This window comes from Dipteris shenzhenensis, chromosome 30 (genome assembly GCF_047967505.1).
Source record: "Dipteris shenzhenensis isolate YYH24624 ecotype China chromosome 30, Dip_SZ_1.0, whole genome shotgun sequence".
Classification (NCBI taxonomy): Eukaryota; Viridiplantae; Streptophyta; class Polypodiopsida; order Gleicheniales; family Dipteridaceae; genus Dipteris; species Dipteris shenzhenensis.
In genome coordinates this window covers 33855797-33878373 of record NC_141625.1, presented here as the reverse complement: position 1 = coordinate 33878373, position 22577 = coordinate 33855797, and positions in this window count along the sequence as shown.

The following is a 22577-nucleotide window of genomic DNA, read 5'->3' as shown; positions in this document are numbered from 1 at the left end:
GTGTTTAGTTGCCTCCAGCAGGTGTTTGGGGTTGTCTTTTGCTGTGTTGGACCTTTGTGCACATGTTTCTGGTTGCGTGGTGGCTTCTGGAGTTGTTTTGGACCAGTGCAGGCTACAAGAGAAACTTTCCCTGTTGCTTTTGGTACCCTCTCTTAGGAGGACTCAGGCACAGATCTTGAGGTAATCATTTCAAGGCTGTGAACCATCTTTCCTCTACAGCTCTTTCTTGTTCACCCTCCGCTCTCTACCTTTATTTCTCTCTTCTCTTGATTGTTGGAAGACACCTGTACCTTGCGGGGAGCCTGGATAGAGGATATGTGCGAGGAAGGAGCTCGTTCCTTCATCACAAACAGTGAGAGTTGGTTCCAGGTTTTGTTTTTCCTTGTTCTTTCTTGCTTTGCAGCTTTTGGCAGTGCATGCGTATTGTTTACAGTCCTTCAGGACTCTTACAAGTTCTAGCAAGTACTTAGAGGCAAGGGTGATCTTGTGAAAGGCCTAAGGATAGTGTGGATGCATGTGGTAGCCTTGAGGCTGCCTTGAGCTTAGTTTGCTAGTGGTTTGGATGCCTGAATGCCTTTAAGTTGTGTCAAATCAGAAGTGAATACTTGAGTATGTCTTGCCAGTGGGAATTCTAGTGGTGCACTTAGATTAGATGCCTTGAAGACAAGTAGAGGATTTGCAAGAGAGGAACAGTGCAGGGTTGAACCCTTGTTGTAAAGCATTTCCATTCAGAAGCATTGAATATATAGCGTAAGAGGCGCCAAGGCATTTGGGGCCAGTGGGTGCACTGTGTACTATTTTCATTGAGCAGGGGCATTCTAGCCTCACCTTTGTTGTTAAAGCTTGTTTCTAAGTTGTGCTAAGTGATTGAAGTGCCTGAAGCTTGCATTATGGCCATTTATGAAGTTTATGAAGATCACTATCCTTTTGTTTATCGAAGGCCGGTTTCAGTGGTTCCATTGTTGAGATTGTCACCATCTTCCTACAGAGCCCTGGTAGTGTTGGGGACACCTTCAGTGCAATTGTTGCTATAGCCATTAATCTTAGCAAGCATGTCACACCGTGAGAGATCATTGGCCATTTCAGAGCAAGAGGGGCAGGACGAAGACAGAGCATCATAGAGCTTTAAAGAGGAGCATAATACCAGCAGGGGTGATGACCAGCAGGACAGTGGGGCACATCTAGTCTCTCCTGAGCATACCACGGAGGACTCACAGGATGAGGTAGATGAGGTAGAGGAGCTTGATCCCAATGCACTTTTTCAGCTATGAATGCAAAGTGTAGCAGAAGCCTTGTCGCAGTTGCAACATGCTGTCACGGAGCTTATGCAAGCTCCTCCCCCTATGGTTGCTTCCCTTGGAAGCAAAAAGTCATCTCAGAAGAAACATAAGAAGCATAAGAAGACTCTTAGCATGTTTTTTTTGGTGGACAGTTGTCAGAGATGCCCTCGATCACCCTTGTAGCGGGTAATGCCAATAACTTTCATTTAGTCAATCAGGGACAGCAAGCCCTTCCTCAGTCCATGATGCATCTAGGATATTTCGGAGGGGGATCTGTTTTTCATGCAATGGTGGCACCGTCTGCAGAGGCATCCGGAATGCCAGGTAGCTTTATGGATAGCACGCAGTTGGGAATGCTGAATTTCCAGCAACCTATGATGGGTGGAATGCCCCCTGCAAATGCCAATATGATGTACTCAAACATTGGGATGCAGCTTGGAATGCAGAAAGGAATGCCTGGGACAATGGGCAATACTTGGAATACGCAACAGATGTAGGGAGTGGGACTTGGAATGCCAAACCCCACCATGGGTATGGTTGGAATGGCTTAGAATGCGGGAGCAGTGATGCCCCCACCGTTTTTATAGCTCCCCGTTTATGACAATCTCACCCCTAAAGGCAAATTGAAAGATTACAAGGAGAGAGGGGCAACTGTCAAGTTTGAGACTTTCAATGGGATGCAAGATAGATTGAAGGCTTTGACATTCGTGCAACAATTTGATGCTGCCTACTCAGGTGGACACTTTACAGAATCCTCCAAAGTCCGAAAGGCAGCCACCTTTTTGAAGGGCAATGCGCTCCAATGGTGGACCAATCTCCTCTTGCAAGGCAGAGCACCTACCACTTGGGTCAAATTCAAGCAGGTCTTCTCAGCAGCATGGCTCACTACCACTTTTGAGGTGGATATCATGACCTCCTGGTACAAGTTGGATGCTGCAAATTGCAAAAATTTGGACGACTATAATAAGAAGTTTTGGGAAGTCCTACTGCCAGTGAACAGACATGTACCGTTGTTCGAGCAAATTGAAAAAATTTGCTGCGGGTTGCCAAAGGAGATTCGGGACTATTGCACAAAGACAAGGGTTTCCAATATGTCTCAGTTGGTTGAGAATGCCACTACAGCTTATGCACTCATGCAAGGGAAAGTTTCTGGGTTCAAAGGAAGCTCACAAGAGACATCAAGGTCAAAGGGCAGCAAGACGGAATCCCCTAATAAGTTCAGAAAGTTTTCGCAGCCCATGAAGGCAAAGTTTGTTAGAGGACAGACGCGAGTACCGACTTGCATGTCTGATGAGGAAGAGCAAATTCTCTATGATGCCAACAAGTGTTATATTTGCAAGGAGGAAGGCCACAGGGCTTTTGAATGCCCACATAAGAAGCGGAAGTTCCCTCCTTCTGAGTAGGGTGAGCACAAGGAGGAAAAGAGGATTGATCAAAAGAATAAAAAGCCCAAGCCCATTGCTGGTCTTTTGCCAGACTCGATTGGGGCTGTTCAGAATACAGATGCTACAGAGTTATGGTGGGCATGCGGCAAGATAAGAGACCAGACAGCTCTGATGTTTTTCGATCTGGGAGCCAAGGCCAATTTCATCTCTCCAGAGCTGGCTGGAAAGTTAGGAATAAGGGTAGAAGAGATGGGTCCTTTGTGTGATGCAGATATGGCTTGACTCAGCTAGTCAGTTACTCTGGTGATAGGCAAGCTGCAGATGCATATTCAGAGCTACGTGGACACATAAGAGTTCTATATTATGCCGTTGATGTGGTTACTCGGGATACCTTGGCACTTTCGTGTTGGGGCTGTTTTGGATACAAAGAATAAAATAATCACAATCACTCACCGTGGCAAGGCCCACGTTTTGGATGTTAAATTGAAGGGAGAATCCATCCTTGTTGTATCTGCTTCTGCCATTGGCAACGTAATGAAAAAGCATCTTCTAGCGTACTTAGTGTTTGCATCTGAAAAGAAGTTAGTAGAAGAAGAGTCTCATTATTCTAAGCTGGAAAAACAGCGGACAAATTTTCTTTTTCAGTTGAGGGACTGTTTTTTTAACTCACTTCCACAGGAGTTGCCCCCTGAAAGGCCAGAAGACCACATGATAGATATAATCCCTGGTAGTAGTCCTCCTAACCGACCTCCTTACAGGATCAGTGCAGCCCTGCAAGAGGAAATTATGAGCCAGGTCAAGGACCTGTTGGAGAAGGGGCTGATTCAGTCCAGCTCTTCACCTTACTACTCACCCATGCTCTTGGTCCAGAAGAACGATGGATCCTAGCGGATGTGCATTGACTATAGAGCCCTCAATAAGATTACCATTAAGAACAGATTCCCTATACCTTGGATAGATGATATTTTGGATAGGTTACAGGGGTCTAGAATGTTCAGCCGCATTGACCTGAAGAGTGGTTATCACCAGATCAGAATATTCAGCCAGAGGATGTTCACAAAACAGCATTTCGTACCACATTTGGTCTGTACGAGTTTCTTGTCATGCCATTTAGGTTAACCAATGCACCTGCCACCTTCAACAAAATGATGGACATGATTTTTAGAGAGCACCGAGCCTTTGTTGGCACTTTCTTTGATGACATCATCGTGTTCTCTTAGGATGAGGCTAAACATAGGAAGCACTTGGCAATTGTTCTCGAGGAGCTACGGATGCATAAGTTGCTTGTCAATGCCAAGAAAAGTGAATTCTTCATGCATGGGATCCATTTTCTTGGGCACATTGTTTCCAAGGATGGAGTTAGGATGGACCCTGCCAAGGTAGAGGCCATCAGGAATTGGCCACACCTGAAGAACATCCATGAAGTACGTAGCTTTCTGGGCTTGTGCTCGTACTACAGGAGGTTCATTCGGTATTTTGTAGAGATTGCATCTCCTTTACATGCCTTACAGAAGAAAGGGGTCACTTTCAGATGGGGTCCCAAAGAAATTGCAGCTTTTGACCTGCTAAAGGAGCGACTTAGCTCAGATCTTGTGATTATTTTGCCAGATCTTCGCGAACCCTTCATTGTCCAAGCAGATGCATGTGGGAACATCGTAGGAGGGGTACTTATGCAGGATGGAAGAGTCGTGGCATACGAGAGTAGAGTGCTCTAGCATCTTGAAATGAATTTTGGCATCTATGAGAAAGAGATGTTGGCTGTCATCCATACTCTTTTGACCTAGAAGCATTATCTTTTGGGTGCTGATTTTCATGTTCAGACCGATCATCAATCACTGCAGTACTTTCTCACTCAAAGAAAGTTGTCTGAGAAGCATATGAGGTGGGAAAATTTTCTTTCTATGTTTCATTTTCAGATTGTGCATGTGCCTGGGAAGAAGAATGTTGTTGCAGATGCACTCTCACGCAAGCCCACTCCAGATGCAGTGTCTGTTAAGCCACAAGTTTCAGCAATGATCATTGCATATCATGATGAGCTTGATGCCATGAAGGATCAATATGCCAATGATGCTGATTTTTCACAGATTTATGACCAATTGGTTGATGGATAGAGGCATGAGCACTATACTCTCAAAGACGGATTTCTGATGATGCATGGCAGATTGTGTGTCATGAAACAGTTGAGGCCCAAAGTGTTGATAGAGAGTCATGCTCCACCCTATGGAGGACACAGAGGCATTGATGCCACCATCAAAGCTGTGGAGCACTATTTCTTTTGGTCATCATTGAGGAAAGATATCGAGGCATATGTCAGGACATGTATCACCTGCCAAAAGGTGAAATATGACAGGCTGAAGCCGGCTGGACTTCTGCAGTCTCTACCTATTCCTGATCGACCTTGGCAGAGCATTGCCATGGATTTTATCTTTGATCTTCCTTGTACACCATCTGGAAATGATGGGATATGGACCATTATTTGTAGATTTAGCAAGCAGGCCTACTTCATCCCCGTCAGAAAGAAAATGACAATAGACTAGATGGTGAGATTCTTTATGTCTCATGTGTTTAAACATCACGAGATGCCTCAATCAATTGTCAGTGATAGAGAGCCGCAGATGACAAGTTTTTTCTGGAGAGGTATCTTTGAGAATATGGGTACCACGTTGAATTTCTCATCCTCTTTCCATCCTGAATCTGATGGGCAGTCCGAAGAAGCCAATTCCACTGCCCTTGATCTTCTCAAATGCTATGTTTTGGATCAACAATCGAAATGGGAGCAATTTTGCCACTTGTTGAGTTCGCATACAACAACACTGTACATTCATCCACAGGGAAAGTCCCCGTTGAAATTGTGGCAGGAGAATGGAAGGTACCTCCCATTCTGCATATGAAAGATAAGATTTTTGAAGTAGAAAGATTTGTGGAAAGTTTGGATGTTGCTTACCAGAAGGTCAAAACAACCCTCCAGAAAAGCCAAGAGAAGCACAAACGGGCAGCCGATAAGCATCACCGTGAGTTACTCTTGAAAGAGGGCGAGTGGGTGTTACTGCATTTACAAAAAGCATGATTTAGGCAGATGAAAGGCAAGACGAAAGTGTACACAAAGTGAAGATGCGGTATTATGGTCCTTTTCAGGTTTTTGAACGCATTAATGATGTAGCTTACTGGCTGAAGCTACCTTCCACTTGGACCATACACAATGCCTTTCATGTGAGTTTATTGAAGCCTTTCTAGGGTGATGTGCCTGCTGATCTGCTGCATGAGGATTAGCTTGAGGTGGAAGAGTTGGATGAAATCTTGGTTCTAGAATAGATTTTGGCACATATGGAAAGAAAAGTGAAAGGTAGAGTTTCCCATCACTACCTGGTGAAGCTCAGGAATTATCCTGCACTGGATGCGAGGTGGATGGAGGAGGGTGACCTGGTAGACTCACCTCAGATTTTGCAGCTCTATCTTGACGTGTTTCAGCTTGCGCCAACTCTGGTATAGGCTCCCACAGGTTCAGCAGAGCAGAGATCTGGAGCATTGCCTGGTGTTCAAGAGGAGGGCAACACCTCCCCTTCCTTGATTCAGACTGCTCATATATCTGGAGATCGCTTGGTGGCACCGATTGTCTCACCCGAGATGCTACTTGCTGATAGTATTTCTGCTGTGAGGTCTCCATGATGGGTGTTCATGACACTCGACATAGAGGATGCGTTGATGTGTGGATGGACTCTCCAGCTCTGCTAGCCCATATTATCATTGTAGGTTGTATCTTACAGATGATGTATATTCTGGTATGGGCTATTTCTGCCTATTTGTACTTTTTCAGCAGCAACCTAGGTAGTTTGCTATTTTAAAAGGAGGATATGTCATGAGGACGTGAAATGTGATGTAAAGTATCATCATAACTCAACCTACACTTAACTTGAGGCTAACCATGGTTAAGTGTTGTAATGGTTTGGCCGTGAGGGACTGGCTAGAGGAAGTGCACACTTCCTAGAAGTTCCTAAGGGCAAAGTCTAGGTGCACCACTAGGTCCTAGGGGCAAGGCAAGGCTTTAAAAGAGGGGTCTAAAAGTTGGGCCCAAGGACAACCAATGTTGTCCTTGGTATGGGGGTTAGGACTTTAATGAAGGGGCAAATGGTAAGGAGGAGGTGCCATTTGTCATGCATGTGTATGCATGCCCTTCCCCCACGTTCCATCTCTCTCCCCTCACTCTCCCAGAGGTGTTGGACGTTTTCAATTGTTGTTGTGCAGTTTTTGAGCTGTTTGAGCTATTTCAAGCCTGTTTTAAGCCGTTTTAAGCCGTTTTAAGTTTGTTTTGACTGTTCCAAGGCTAGTATGCACTTCTAGGAAGTGCCAAAAGTCATTTTTGAACTTTTTGAAAATTTTCGTATGGACTGTATCGACGTTCATACGGAATCGGTACAGACGTGTTCAGCTACCTCTAGCAAGTGCCCGGGGTCGTCTTTTGCTATGTTGGACCTTTGTGCACATGTTTCTAGTTGCGTGGTGGTTTCTAGAATTGTTTTGGAGCTGTTTTGGACCAGTGCAGGTTGTAGGAGGAACTTTCTCTCTGCTACTTTTGGCACCCTCTCTTAGGAGGACTCAAGCACAGATCTCGAGGCAACATTTTGGGATAGATCTGTGAACCATCTTTCCTTTACAGCTCTTTCTTGTTTACCCTCCGCTCTCTACCTTCATTTCTCTCTTCTCCTGATTGCTAGAAGACACTTGTACCTTGCAGGGAGCCTGGATAGAGGATAGGTGCGAGGAAGGAGCTCGCCCCTCTGCCATAGACAGCGGGAGCTGGTTCTAGGTTCTGTTTTTCCTTGTTCTTTCTTGCTTTGCAGCTTTTTGCAGTGCATGCATGTTGTTTGCTGTCCTTTCAGGACTCCTACAAGTTCTAGCAAGCACCCAGAGGCAAGGGTGACCTTGTGAAAGGCCTAAGGACAACATGGATGCATGTGGTAGCCTTGACACTACCTTGAGCTCAGTTTTCCAATGGTTTGGATGCTTGAATGCCTCTAAGTTGTGTCATATCAGAAGTGAATGCCTGAGTATGCCTTGCCAGTGGGAATTCTAGTGGTGCACTTGGATTGGATGCCTTGAAGACAAGTAGAGGATTTGCAAGAGAGGAATAGTGCGGGGTTGAACCCTTGTTGTAAAGCATTTCCATTCAAAAGCATTAAATAAATAGCATAAGGGGTGCCAAGGCATTTGGGGCCAATGGGTGCACTATGTACTATTTTCATTGAGCAGGGGCATTCTAGCCTCACCTTTGTTGTTGTTGAAGCTTGTTTCTAAATTGTGCTAAGTGATTGAAGTGACTGAAGCTTGCATTGTGGCCATTTATGAAGTTTATGACTGAGTAGAAGAAGATAACTGCCCTTTTATTTATCGAAGGCCGGTTTCACTTGACCACCTCAAAGACTGGTTTCTTGATCATGTTTGCTGTGCACTACCGTTCATGGTTGCATCTTTATATAAGATTTTGATGCATCCCCCTTGGGTTCCACTTTATGCCAATCACATTTGGTCTATGATACACACCTCTTGGTGGTGGTGGAAAAGATTGCAGCACATTTGGGCTTCCAAATTCACTCTTCGACAAAGTTCATTTTATGGCATGTTTTGCTTGGGGTTCTTCCCTTTGGACATATCTTAACTCATCGTCATATTGCTCATCACTTGTTGATGATGTTTGTTTATACGAGAGTCTATGCCTCGTCTATTTTGGTATTGCCAAGAGTCTCAGCAACGTCTTTAGGCTCGTTTCCCCAGTGCTTCCTTCGATAAGAATTTCTGGTGGCTTGGTCTTCATCTTGTGAGGCAAGGCTATGATCTAATTTTTTATTGGGCATTACAATCATTGAATCTTTGGTGATCCCTCTCTGGTGAAATATCAGTGCTTTCGAGCATCTCTACGACATCCATCTTATGATTGTTTACATACGTGGGATCTAGGTTATCTTGTCTTCTTGTCATATGATGACATGTGATGTTTGTAGTTGGTTGTCCCTTTCTTTGGGAATGTTCTTTGTAATCTAATGACAAATGGATGTCACAAAAAAAAAAATGTGTGTGTCTGTGTGTGTATACATATATATACAAGCATGCATATATACACACATGCATGAGTGCATGTGTGTGGTTGCTATATGCATATGGAGTATGTATTTGGATTGAAGGCTTAATCATGGTGCTCCATTACATGAGGGACTTCAAGTAATCTATTACAATCTCCATAGGGAGATCAAATGTCATTTTATTTTTAATTATATATACAATTGATGCAATGAATTGATGTTGCTTAATTTATCAACATGTATGAAAAGCTAATCATTTCACCTCAATGTGAGGGTCCTTTCACGAAGTGGAACATCTTTTTTCTCTAGGTAGTATTCAATGCTCTTTAATATTTTACAAAATGCAATGTTTGAAACAAAAGTTAATTGTATAAAGTGAGTATCCTTGTTTGTTTTTAAATTGCTTTTAAAGGGGAGGGGGACTTTTTACATGTGGCATCTTGAAATCTTGACATGGAAGATCCATCTTAATGGGTATAGTAGAAACATGTTAGTGGTGAACCTAACCTTAGTGACTATGCAAATGTGCTAATTTTAAGAGATGACAGAGATTAGATTTGTTTTCAAACATCGTCGAGAGATCAATGACTTGGAGGCATAAATTTGTGTAAGATATCTTTAAAGAGGGTTATTGTTTTGTCAAAGTGCTTTTCAAGTTTCTATATATAGATGTGGTATGTAAATAGTGTGGAGGCATTTGCTAAGACATCGTTGTATTATTTGTTAAAAATTAAAGATGGAGACTCTATAGCTAAGACATTGTAGAATAGGACATACATATGAAGGACAAAGCCATGATATGCATGATGAAGGCACAACTCCATAAGAGGATATATGCTTACATCTCCTTTTAAAGAGCTCAAGCGTGATTCCCTTTTTCACAAAGTATGGGCATTTACTCAAAGTTTATGCATGCTCTCCTTATTATTCGTTTTACTACTATTACATATTTGCCTCACTACATGGTCACTTACTATTTTACGTACTTGCACCTCACTACAGTCTTATGTACTTACACCTCACTACAATTTACTTACCTTAGAAGTTCTCATGGAGTTTTGTTTTGAACTTTTATAGGCCTTAAGGGCAATTCCATTTGGTGGATGTGTGCACTCTTTCTTACGTGTGTGTGTGTGTGTGTTGTTGGGGGGGGGGGGGCATTTACATGTGACATTTGATGGTCTCGACATAGAGGGTCCATTTTAATGGGTGAGAAGTAGAAAAATGTTAGTGAGATGAACTTGACCATAGTGAACTATGCAAATGTGCTAATTTTAAAATATGACAAAAGATGAGATTTGTTGTCAAATGTCTTCAAGAGATCAATGACTTTGTGGAAAAAACTTGTGTAAGATATCTTTGAAGAGGTTTATTTTTTTGAAGGTCAAAATGCTTTTCAATTTTCTGAAGATAGATGTAGTATGTAAATACTATGAAGAGGTAGTAGGTAAAACATTGTCATTATCTCATTGTATTGTTTGTTAAAAAATAAAGATGGAGACTCAATAGGACATACATATGAAGGATGAAGCCACGATACGATTTTTACAAAATGTATGCATGATGAAGGGACAACTCCATAAAATGGTATAAATGCTTACATCTTCATATATAGACCTCAAGTGTGATTTCCTTTTTGCATGCTCTCTTTGTTATCCATTTTACCACTATTACATATTTGCCTCACCACATGGTCAAGCACCTTAGTACAGGTTTATGTACTTGCACCTCGCTACAGTTTTACTTTACCTTAGTTCTCATGAAGTTCTATTTTGATCTTTTATAGGCCTTTAGGGTACTTCCCTTTTCCATAGACTATGGGCCTTTACTCAAAGTTGATGCATGATCTCTTTCTTTCTTTTGTGTGTGTGTGTGTGTGTGTGTGCACGCGCTTGGGGGGGTGGGACATTTGCATGTGGCATCTTGACGGTCTCGACATAGAAGATATTTTAATGGGTGAGAATTAGAAACATAATAGTGGTGAAGTTGACCTTATTCAACTATGCAAATGTGCTAATTTTAAATATGACAAAGACATGAGATTAATGTGTTCAAGAGATCAATGATTGTGGTAGAAATGTGTGTAAGCTATCGTTGAGGAGGTTTATTGTTTTGAGGTAAAAATGTTGTTTAAGATTCTTAAAGACAGATGTGGTATGTAACTAGTGTGAAGAGACCAATTATTATTCTCTGATTGTATTGTTTGTTAAAATCAATAGTACGTTGATATCAATGTTGAAGTCGTAATATGATGTGCAAAAAATGTATGCATGATGAAGAGGCAACTCCATACGAGAGTATTGTGACGCCAAAAATTGATATTTTTAATTTGGCATTGGTATTGTTTTTCTCTATGTTTGATAAGAGTTTGAGTATCAAGTGATAGCCTAGCAGCTTTCACTTATTTCTATTTTCTATGATATTGTATGGGATGGAGAGGATGAGTGGAATGGCTCATTGTAAATATCATAGGTATGAATTATAAATACCTTGGTATGGGGTGAGAGTTATTGGTGTATGGGATATTATGGAGTTTTTTAGAAAATAGGAAGAGTGAGTCATATAAAAGTTTGTGTGGACTTTCGTCCTTTGAATGCATGCACTAAGAGGGATCATTTTCCTTTGCCATTCCAAGATGAAATACTAGACCAAGTAGCAGGGCATGAGATGTATTCTGTATGTGATGGGTATTCTGGGTACTTTCAAATTTGTATTCAGGAGGAAGATCAAAAGAAAACATCATTTGTCACACCTTGGGGAGTTTTTGCTTACAGAGTGATGCCTTTTGGGTTGACCAATGCACCAGCTACATTTCAAAGGTTCATGAGTCAAGTCCTGGAGCCTTACTTGGGAAAGTTCATACGGGTGTTTTGGGATGATTTTTGCATTTATTCTCGGCGCATAGATCACATGGAGAAGTTAAAGATGGCCTTAGCTAGGATTGATGAAGCAAAAGGGTGTCTAAATCCTAGCAAGTGTCATTTGGCTCAAACAAAAGTAGGCTTGTTGGAGCATATTGTGTCTCAAGAAGGCCTGCAAATGGATCCTGACAAGGTTCAAGCAATCATGGCATTGCCAAGTCCTGAGAATGTCACTGGTGTTCACAGAATTCTAGGAAAGAGCAAGTATTATCAACGCTTTTGTGATGATTTCACAGAGATAGTGCATCCCATGAACTTGTTGACAAGAAAAGGAGTTTCTTTCCAATGGGGTATGGAGCAACAAGAGTCTTTCCAGCAACTTAAGGAGGCCATGAGTAAGGGCCCAATATTGAAGCCCCTTGATTGGTCTCAAGACTTTTATGTAAATCCAAGTGTATCTTTGCATTCAGTTGGTGCTGTATTGCTACAAAAAGGAGAGGCAGGTAGAATGCAACCCATCTATTATGCCAGCCGACAGCTTACAGATGTGGAAACAAGGTATGACGAAATGGAGCAGCAAGCTCTCTCTTTGGTGTTTTCCATCAGAAAGTTTCGCTCCTATTTATTACCTCAACTATTTTTCTTCCTTACCTCTCAGTCTGTATTAGCATATCTAGTTCGCAAGCCTAATCCTGGGGGGAGATTTGCAAAATGGTTGTCAGAGCTTCAAGAGTTCTCTTTCTCTTTTGTCACTGAAAATACCACTAGGTCCACTATGGCAGATTTGCTCTCAGGACGGGAGGATCTAGGAGAAGAAAAGAAATGTAAGGAGAACATTAAAGATGAAAGGGATACACCACCAACAGCTTTTGTTTTGTATTTTGATGGGGCTTTTAGTCCTTCATGCCAACAAGGAGCCGGGGGGATAGTCTTGATGAATCCTGAAGGTCAAGAGGTATGGGCAAGAGGACAAGAGCTTCCAGGTATCACAACTAACAATGCAGCTGAGTATAATGCTTTGATTCTTGGTTTGGAGGGTTGTCTTCAAAGTCAAGTTAAAGAATTGGAAGTAAGAGGAGATTCTTAGCTTATTATAAAGCAAATGCAAGGGCATTACCAGACAAGAAGTACTCATTTGAAGGAGCTTAATCAAAAGGCTATGGCACAATGTAGTCGGTTTGATTTTTGCAAGTTTGTTCATATAAACAGAAAATAAAATCAAAGGGTAGATGAGTTAGCTACTCAAGCCATTGTAGTGTGAGACCGGGGGTGGTTTCTTGGGTAGACACTGGATGGCCAAAACTACAAGATATTCAGCAATATGTGGAAGAAGGCATGTTTCCTCGAGGGTTAACTCCACAACAGAAGCAGAGATTGGTTACTTCTGGCCACACCTCCATAAGGATGTATATGAATGTCACGAATGGAACCTATCAGCTTGAGGATGTTGATGGCATGGTGATACCCGAACACACCAATGAGTATCGCCTTAAATTCTTCTATACTCGACCACCTTGAGGGCCAACAGACCCTCTCTGTACTAGAGAGGATCTGCTGGGGGGGGAAAGATGTGACGCCAAAAATTGATATTTTTAATTTGGCATTGGTATTGTTTTTCTCTATGTTTGATAATAGCTTGAGTATCAAGTGATAGCCTAGCAGCTTTTACTTATTTCTATTTTCTATGATATTGTATGGGATGGAGATGATGAGTGGAATGGCTCATTGTAAATACCATAGGTATGAATTATAAATACCTTGGTATGGGGTGAGAGTTATTGGTGTATGGGATATTATGGAGTTTTTTAGAAAATAGGAAGAGTGAGTCATATAAAGAGGTGGGCTCATGTCCATGTGTTCCAATAATATAAGAGAGGCCACATGCCAAGCATGTGGAAGGCATGTGGAGGAGTGTGAAGTCAAGAGGAGTCCTTCTAGAACTCCTATGTGGAAAAGAGAGGGTCCCTATGGGATCCATGTGAGAAGACTCTTGACTTTCTCAATATTTTAAGAGTCTTGAGCATCTTTTGATGGGACACATGGCAAGAGTAGCCAAAAAGGACATGGATGGTGACATACGTGCTTATGTGATTACTGGGGAAAGGAATCTACAGGCAGCAGTTGTAAATGGGTGAAGGAGGGTAACAAAATCTCTATAAAGGGAGCCCTGCTCTCCCTTGTTCATCAATCTCTTCCACCCTTGGGCCTTATGTTGCTGTAGTTCTAGTCTCCCCAAGCCTCTTCCATGACCCTTCTCTTCCTCTTGTAGATATTCTCTTATGTAGACTCTTGAGTCCTTCTCTCTCTAGTGTATTCTCTCTCTATGAGTAGTCTTGGAGCTTCCGCTCCCTCTTGTATGTATGAAACCTCTTCTTCTCCCTGGTTTTTGTAGTGTTGAGGTGGATTCTCACTCTATTTGTAATGAAGGTCATTTCAGATCGGCTCGCTGAGATTATGGCCTCTGCTGATCCTTTCCTTCTCCCTATGCTTGACTACAACATCACTTGGGATGTTACCATCTTCATTCTCATCTAAGGGAGGAAAGTATGGTGTGGTATCTTGGCATAAAAGCTTCTTTCTAATGTCTCATTCTCAATGATAAGTATCTTTGGCAGTCAGTTCGAATGCTGCAGGAAGTGAAGAGGTGCATGAAGTTTATTACCCCCAACTTCATGTCACTGTATAAATACTACATCTTCTTTTATAGAACTCATGGGTGATTCTCTTTTCACAAAGCATGCTCCTTAACTCAAATTTGGTGTGACTTCATCAACCCACACTATTGGGATTCTTATACATAGAAAGAGGAGAGCGCTTAGGCATACATACACTAACCGATATCCATGCATACGAGGTGATGCATCACTTGGCTGCAGATGAGATCACACTCATTGGCTGTTGAGAGAGATACAAGGCTACATATCCCTCGTGAGGAGAGGTGGTGCCGTTTCAGTGACATGGGGGTTGCTGAGAAAGAGGAACACTTTGTCATGGTGTTTCCATGCTATGCTAATATATGCGTCCACTTTGTGGAGCTTTTAAATGGCCACGATAAACTTATAGATGTTCTATCATATGCCACCTTGTCTCACCTAGGGGGTTTCATCACTAGACTTTTTAGCGTAGATTGACCCTTAAGGGTGCTGCACATTAGTCTACATCGGTGATCCACATCTCCCCTCTTAAAAAAGGAGGGGGAGACTCTATACTCCACACTCTGTGGCTCCTAGGTCATATATGGCCCCTCGCAGACGAGAATACATTCTTCTTCTTCTTCTTCTTCTTCTTAGTTTTGTTCTCTTCTTTTTCAACTTTAACGATGCATCAAAACTTTTTCCTAGCTTGGTGTGCAAATCATATTTACTTGTTGTGTTCTCCAAGCTATTGCTTCTTTTGTAGACCTCCTTTTCCTTCTATAACCTCTTACTCACTTTCCATTTTACCTTAATTACATATTTGCCTCACTCCGTGATCACTTAGTATTTTACGTACTAGTACAACTATAGTTTTAACCTACCTCAGAATATCTCATGGACTTTGATCTCTTATAGTACTTAAGGGTGATTCCCTTTTCCATAAAGCATGGGCCTTTACTCAAAGTTGATACGTGCTCCCTTTTTTACAAGTATGTGCATGTGTGTCCTTTGGCATCTTAAGGGTCTTGACATAGAAGATCCATTCTAATGGGTGGGAAGTAGAAACCTGTTCGTGGTAAGTTGGCCTATTGAACTATGTAAAAGTGCTAATTTTAAAATACGACATTTTATGCCAAATGTCTTCAAGAGATCAATTTCTTTGTGGCTGAAATTCGTGTAAGCTATCTTTGAGAGGTTTATTGTTTTGAGTTAAAAATGCTTTTAAAGTTTCTAAAAGATAGATGTGTGGTATATAACTAGTGTGAAGAGGCAATAGCTAAGACAAATTGTTACTCTCTCATTGTATTATTTATTTTAAAAAGAAAGATGGAGACTCAATAGTACATACATATGCAAGATGAAGCACAATATGATATACACAAAATGTATGCATGATGAAGAGGCAACTCCATAAGGCAGTATAAATGCTTACACCTCCTTTCATCGACCTCATGGGGGAATTCTCTTTTCCATGAAGTATGGGCCTTTACTCAAAGTTGGTGCGTGCTCTCTTTCTTACTTTTGTTCTCTTCTTTTTCAACTTCAGCCATGCATCAAACCTTTTTCCTATCTTGGTGCTTAAATCATATTTACTTGATATATTTGTCAACCTATTGCTTCTATTGTCGGTATCCTCTTTCTTCTAAACCTCATCCTCTCTTTCCATTTTACCTATATTACATATTTGCCTCACACTATGGTCAATTAGTAAACATGTACCACACTAGAGTTCTAATTTACCTCATAATTTCTCATGGAATTTCCCATGGAGTTTTGTTTTGATCTTTTATAGGTCTTAGGGGTAAATCCCTTTTCCACAACATCTCATTATTTCTAAACAACAAACAATAATGCAGCAAATATTTCAATGCATCAATACCATGCACCTATTAGCTCATTAATATTCAAACCTGGCTATCATTAGTGACTTGGGTGACAATAGAAGGAACTCTCACATTTTGAAGTTTTTCGAGGCCATATTCACAAAATGATTGCCTTTAAAAGGAAGGGCTTGCATGACGGCTCCCAAAAGGACTCACAACTAAAAATGGAGAGGGCACAAGGATGGTTCCAACAAATTTGAAATCAAAGTAGGCTAAGGGCTTTTAAGATCAATGAAAAATCAGGGTGATGAAAAGGGTGAAGGATATCTTATAGTTCTTCTATGCCTGCATACGGTTGTCTCCAAAGGGGGGGGTATGACTATTATGCACACTAGGTTGTGTGGATGGAAGGCTTGTCATGTAGAGGGCGGGGTGCACCCAAGGCCTTCTCCTGCCATTTTGGGATTTTTGTGTGGAAATTTTTTAGGCTATCCCATGATCTAAAGGGTTCTCTTTGGGCTGCATTTTAGTGCACAAATATAGGATGCATGTTTAAAGCCAAGAAAGTTCCTATCCTTGGTAAAGGCTAGCTTACAATCTCAAATATAATTCAAAATTAGAAAATTATAAGTGTAACTAGCTTATTTGCAAAATAGACAAAAATGGTACCTAAAATTATAAAAAATGCTAATTTTGGTGACCATTGTGGTAAAGCTATTACGGGTGTCCATTTTGAGTTTAAAAAAGTACCTATCCAAGGTAAGTTGATGCTTAAAATATGAACTTGAGATGTTGACAAGTGGATATTGAAAGTAGCTTTGATATTAAAAATGACATATTAGAATAGGTACATTACAGATAATTTCTATAGATAAGAGACATTTTGTAGAAGTTGCTTAGCATCTATGATCTATAATGTCTGTGTAATAAATTTGAGAGAAGTACACTATGCAAGAAGAGGGAAGGTAGAAAAAAAGATATTTTCCCACATCTCCCTTGGAGGGAACCGCAGTTAGCGGTTTCTCCACTCTCTCTCCCAAAAGGAAAGGGATAAGCTTGGGACCCTCAATTGTAAGATGTAGCATGCAAGGGGGCTCCTAGGGCTACACTAAGATGGCACATAATTCTAAAGCAAAAGACAATAGGAAAGTGCTATTGGGGGGTTACCCTCCCCCCTCACAGAACCTACACTATTAAGGCAACGGGGCATGGGAGGACCCCTAGACCTAAGAACTCAGATCTAGAAGTGGTCACAAGGCTAGAGGGAGGTTGCATAATCCCTACAAAAGGGTTGCAAGGCAAAACACAAGTGCTGGGTAGCATTGCCTGACTACAACGAGGAAGAGCATGGCACAAGAAGGCATGTTGTAGGTCTCCACACACAACAAGGGCAAGCTATTCATAACGTGGATTTGATCGACAACATGTTAAATGCTGCCCACATGGTAGCAGACATGTACCAAATGTGAATACAAGGAACACAACGGCGAGAGCCCAAATTTAATGTATCCCCATGAGAGGATGTAGGTGCAATAAACCTCCACACGTCATCATGTAAAATGCCATCCACATGGCAACAGACATGTACCAAATGTGAATACAAGGAACACAACGACGAGAGCCCAAATTTAAAAATTGCATACTATTCTTAGTTTGATATAATGTATCCCCACGAGAGGGCGTAGGTATAATAAACCTCCACACGTCATCACCTAGGGTGTGGGTACTACAAATAAGCTCTTAAAGAGAGGGCATACACATATACTCTAAAGCATGGGCTAACTAAGCACAACCAATGCATAGGAATATGAAAAGACACAGGGACACCATCACTGATGGCATCGATGATGGAAATGGTGGTAGCACAAGGGCAATGATGACTTAAATAGCTAGTGGCTAATAAGGTATTAATTCATCCCAAATAGTGGCTTGAGGATCCAAGAAGAGCCCACAAGGGAATTTGCCCATGGGTGAAGATCCCTAGCCCATTTTGAGAGGATAGCAAGAATCCAAAAATACACAAAAGGAGCCTAAATGCAATCAACGCCTCTAATTTTCCTTCTAATCAGACTAGCAAGGCAACCAGCTAGGGTTGATGGTGGATAATTAGATCCAAGTTATACCCTTTTGAAGAATCAAACAACAATGAGCTAGCCTCTCCTTCTAGCAAGCAGTAGCATGTGCATAGGCTAGTATTCTTGGACACTTAGTCTCGAGAAATCCCTATAAGGAGTAAAGGTAGATTATAGCTTTCTAGGCAGATTATAGCAATATCTCTTGGGAGGGTAATCTAGACAAACCCATTCCTCAAGAAATATTTATGACTCAGAGATGATGTAGAGAGAAAAAATCTAAAATCTCAAGTGGGAAATTTTGTAGGTGCATGCTCTCATTGTTATAAGTTTGGACATATGCATTCAAAATGTCCCAACACTTCTACTTCAGTCCTTGTAATAGTAGTTTCTCCCACAAGAGCCCATCGAAAAGGGACCACCTATAAATCAACAAATAAAAATTAACTTGCATGTTGCAAATAATGTACAACAAGACAAAAACTTAAAGCTGCTTAATCTATTCAAGAAACAACATGGCATCTATTTCATGCACATGAAATGAAAAAGAAAAGAGTGGAGAAAATGGGTGGCAAACGCCTAAAAAGTCACCAACAAAACTCATTCATTGGTTACCGCAAATTGGATACAACTACAACTTTTATGCACAATGAATCTTTTAAGAGTTGAAAATATATGCCCAAAGTACTGAAGTAGACAAATTTTATGGAATGGATGATAGTAAAGAAGCTTTTATACATGATAACAATGATATGGATATTAAACATAGCATTAGTCAAAAAAGGAGACATCATACCAATTATCAAATGTCATCTACAAAGTCCATAATATGCCAAGAGGAAAGAAGTCTTGTCCATCCTAATTAGTGGTTGATATTCTGTAAAGTGGAGTATTAAGTATCTAAACCTTTGCGTTAGGTTTGACACACCCTACAATGCTACTTGACATGCAAAAAATATGCTAGGTGGAATCCAACATAGCTCAAGAGTTGTTCTCGATAAGATCTTGAGATGGGTGGGTCCTAGTAGAAGAATGATCCACAAGCTCTAGCTAGTCTGCATGGTAAATGCTCTCAAAATGGACAGCTAATATTAAAAAAGAATCAAAGTTAAGTTTTTGAAAGATCAATAATAATTACGAAGAAGTGTAGACTAGAGTAGCTTATGCATTCAAGCTTTGATGATCTTTGTGATACTACTCAATGTAAATAATCTTTACTCAAAAGTAATGAGTTGCGACCAAGAAAGAAGCTTCTCTAAAGATCGAATCCTCTTTTGTGTCTTCAACAGCTTCAATTTCTAAGGTGGACATAATGGGCACTCCTCAGGTACCAAAGTCCTCTGAGTTAGATCATAATATCTCCCAATTGATGGCAGAGTTTGCTGATTTGAAATTGCATTTGGTTAATGCACAACAACCTAGAGCACCAAAGAGTGAGGATTGGCCTCGAGATAAGAGTGGGGTCACTTTCTATGAATGTAATGGAAAAGGTCACTATTGCCTTGAGTGTCGTAGATTGAGAAAGAAAGAAGAAAAACAAGTATCCTTGTTAGAAGCTTCTTCAAGGGATGAGGAAAGAGAGGTAATGATGGCTAAACGGGGGCATGGTAAAGCAAAAGAAGAAGAAAGCAAGGAAGAAGTAGATAAAGAACATTAGGAAGAGGAATGACATAGTAAGAAAAAGAAGGCATTTAGAAGACGAATTAGCTAGTCAGACTTTCCTTTAGGACAAGGCATTAGAAGCTATGACTTGTTGTCCGACCTTAAAGAAAAGGAAGCTCATATCACCTTTGGTCAGTTACTTACTTTGTCTCCAAAACTACAAAAGGAATGGGGAAAGCTAGCAAGCACACGAGTGTCAAAGAAGAAAAAGAAGAAAAGCGCCATTCCTATTGTTCAAAATGTAGATATAGAGGTTTGTGAATATGTACCTATGGTTGATTTGATCATTGATGGTTAAGTGATTTCTAATGTTTACATTGATGGAGGTGCATCGATTAATGTCATGAGTGAGAAGACCATGATAGATGCTAATTTAAAATACTCTAGTACTACCTCTCCTTATCGCATCAAATTGGCTGACAACACTAGGGTAAAGACCTTGGGAGTTGTAAAGAATCTAGAAGTGGATGTATGTGGAATTTCTGTGCTAGCTACCTTTCAGGTGATCCCTACCAAGCCAAATGCACATGCCTATCCATTGATTTTGGGAAGGCCTTGGCTACGCAAGGTGAAGGCTATTCAAAACTGGAATACTAGAGAATTGATTTTGCACGGAAATGATAAGAAGGTGCACTACAACATCAGAAGCCACATAAAGGAAGTTGTCACAAGGAGGAGTCTTCAACATCAGAGAGTTCAAGCTCTGACTTAACCAATGAAGAAGAAGAGATAGGGTGTAGCTCCGAGGAGTCCAGCTTAGAGGATGAGGTGGAAGGAGTGGCCTTTGGTCTTTGTCTTGGTGCTGATCGAGATGAGTCAAGAGGGAACAAGGTGGTGGTACAAGAACATCCTATAGAGACACTTCATGTGGAGGATGTGGAGCATACTAAATGATGGCAATGCAATGAAGAGCTTCTTGGTGATTCTCTATCAGGTAGTGAGAAGCTCCAGTACTTGGATATGTTAGATGATTTTTCATGTCTCTTTGCAACAAGCTATTCACAAGTTCATCCAGTCTCTCTTGTGGAGCACAAGATTGAGTTGAAGCTAGAAAGCAAGCCAGTTGTGCAACGCTTAAGATGATTGGGAGTGATCCAAGTTGAGGCACTAAAGAAAGAGGTAACACAACTACTTGAGGCGGGATTCATCTTTCCTATTGATGATTCAGGATGGATATCTCCTATAGTTGTCACACCAAAGAAAGGGAATAAGTGGCAGGTTTGAGTCGACTTTTGTCCTTTGAATGCATGCACTAAGAGGGATCATTTTCCTTTGCCATTCCAAGATGAAATACTAGACTAAGTAGCAGGGCATGAGATGTATTCTATATGTGATGGATATTCTAGGTACTTTCAAATTCGTATTCGGGAGGAAGATCAAAAGAAAACATCATTTGTGTCACACCTTGGGGAGTTTTTGCTTACAGAGTGATGCCTTTTGGGTTGACCAATGCACCAGCTTTATTTCAAAGGTTCATGAGTCAAGTGCTTGAGCCTTACTTGGGAAAGTTCATAAGGGTGTTTTTGGATGACTTTTGCATTTATTCTCAACGCATAGATCACATGGAGAAGTTAAAGATGGCCTTAGCTAGGATTGATGAAGCAAATGGGTGTCTAAATCCTAGCAAGTGTCATTTGGCTCAAAGAAAAGTAGTCTTGTTCGGGCATATTGTGTCTAAAGAAGGCTTGCAAATAGATCTTGACAAGGGTCAAGCAATCATGGCATTGCCAAGTCCCGAGAGTGTCACTGGTGTTCGCAGAATTCTAGGAAAAAGCAAGTATTATCAATGCTTTTGTGATGATTTCACAGAGATAGTGCATCCCATGAACTTGTTGACAAGAAAAGGAGTTTCTTTCCAATGGGGTGTGGAGCAACAGGAGTCTTTTCGGCAACTTAAGGAGGCCATGAGTAAGGGTCCAATATTGAAGCCCTCTGATTGGTCTCAAGACTTTTATGTAAATCCAAGTGTATCTTTGCATTCAGTTGGTGTTGTATTGCTACTACAAAAAGGAGAGGCAGGTAGAATGCAACCCATCTATTATGCCAGCTGATAGCTTACAAAGGTGGAAATAAGGTATGAAGAAATGGAGCAGCAAGCTCTCTCTTTGGTATTTTCAGTCAGAAAGTTTTGCTCCTATTTATTACCTCGACCATTTTTCTTCCTTACCTTTAGTCTATATTAGCATATCTAGTTCGTAAGCCTAATCCTAGGGGGAGATTTGCAAAATGGTTGTCAGAGCTTCAAGAGTTCTCTTTCTCTTTTGTCACTAAAAATACCACTAGGTCCACTATGGCAGATTTGCTCACAGAACGAGAGGATCTAGAAGAAGAAAAGAAGTGTAAGGAGAACATTAAAGATGAAAGGGATACACCACCAATAGCTCTTGTTTTGTATTTTGATGGGGCTTTTAGTCCTTCATGCCAACAAGGAGTCGAGGGGATAGTTTTGATGAATTCTGAAGGTCAAGAGATGTGGGCAAGAGGACAAGAGCTTCCAGATATCACAACTAACAATGCAGCTGAGTATAATGCTTTGATTCTTGGTTTGGAGGGCTGTCTTCAAAGTCAAGTTAAAGAATTGGAAGTAAGAGGAGATTCTCAGCTTATTATAAAGCAAATGCAAGGGCATTACAAGACAAGAAGTCTTCGTTTGAAGGAGCTTAATCAAAAGGCTATGGCACTATGTAGTTAGTTTGATTTTTCCAAGTTTGTTCATATAACAGAAAAGAAAATGAAAGGGCAGATGAGTTAGCTACTCAAGTTATTGTAGTACAAGACTGGGGG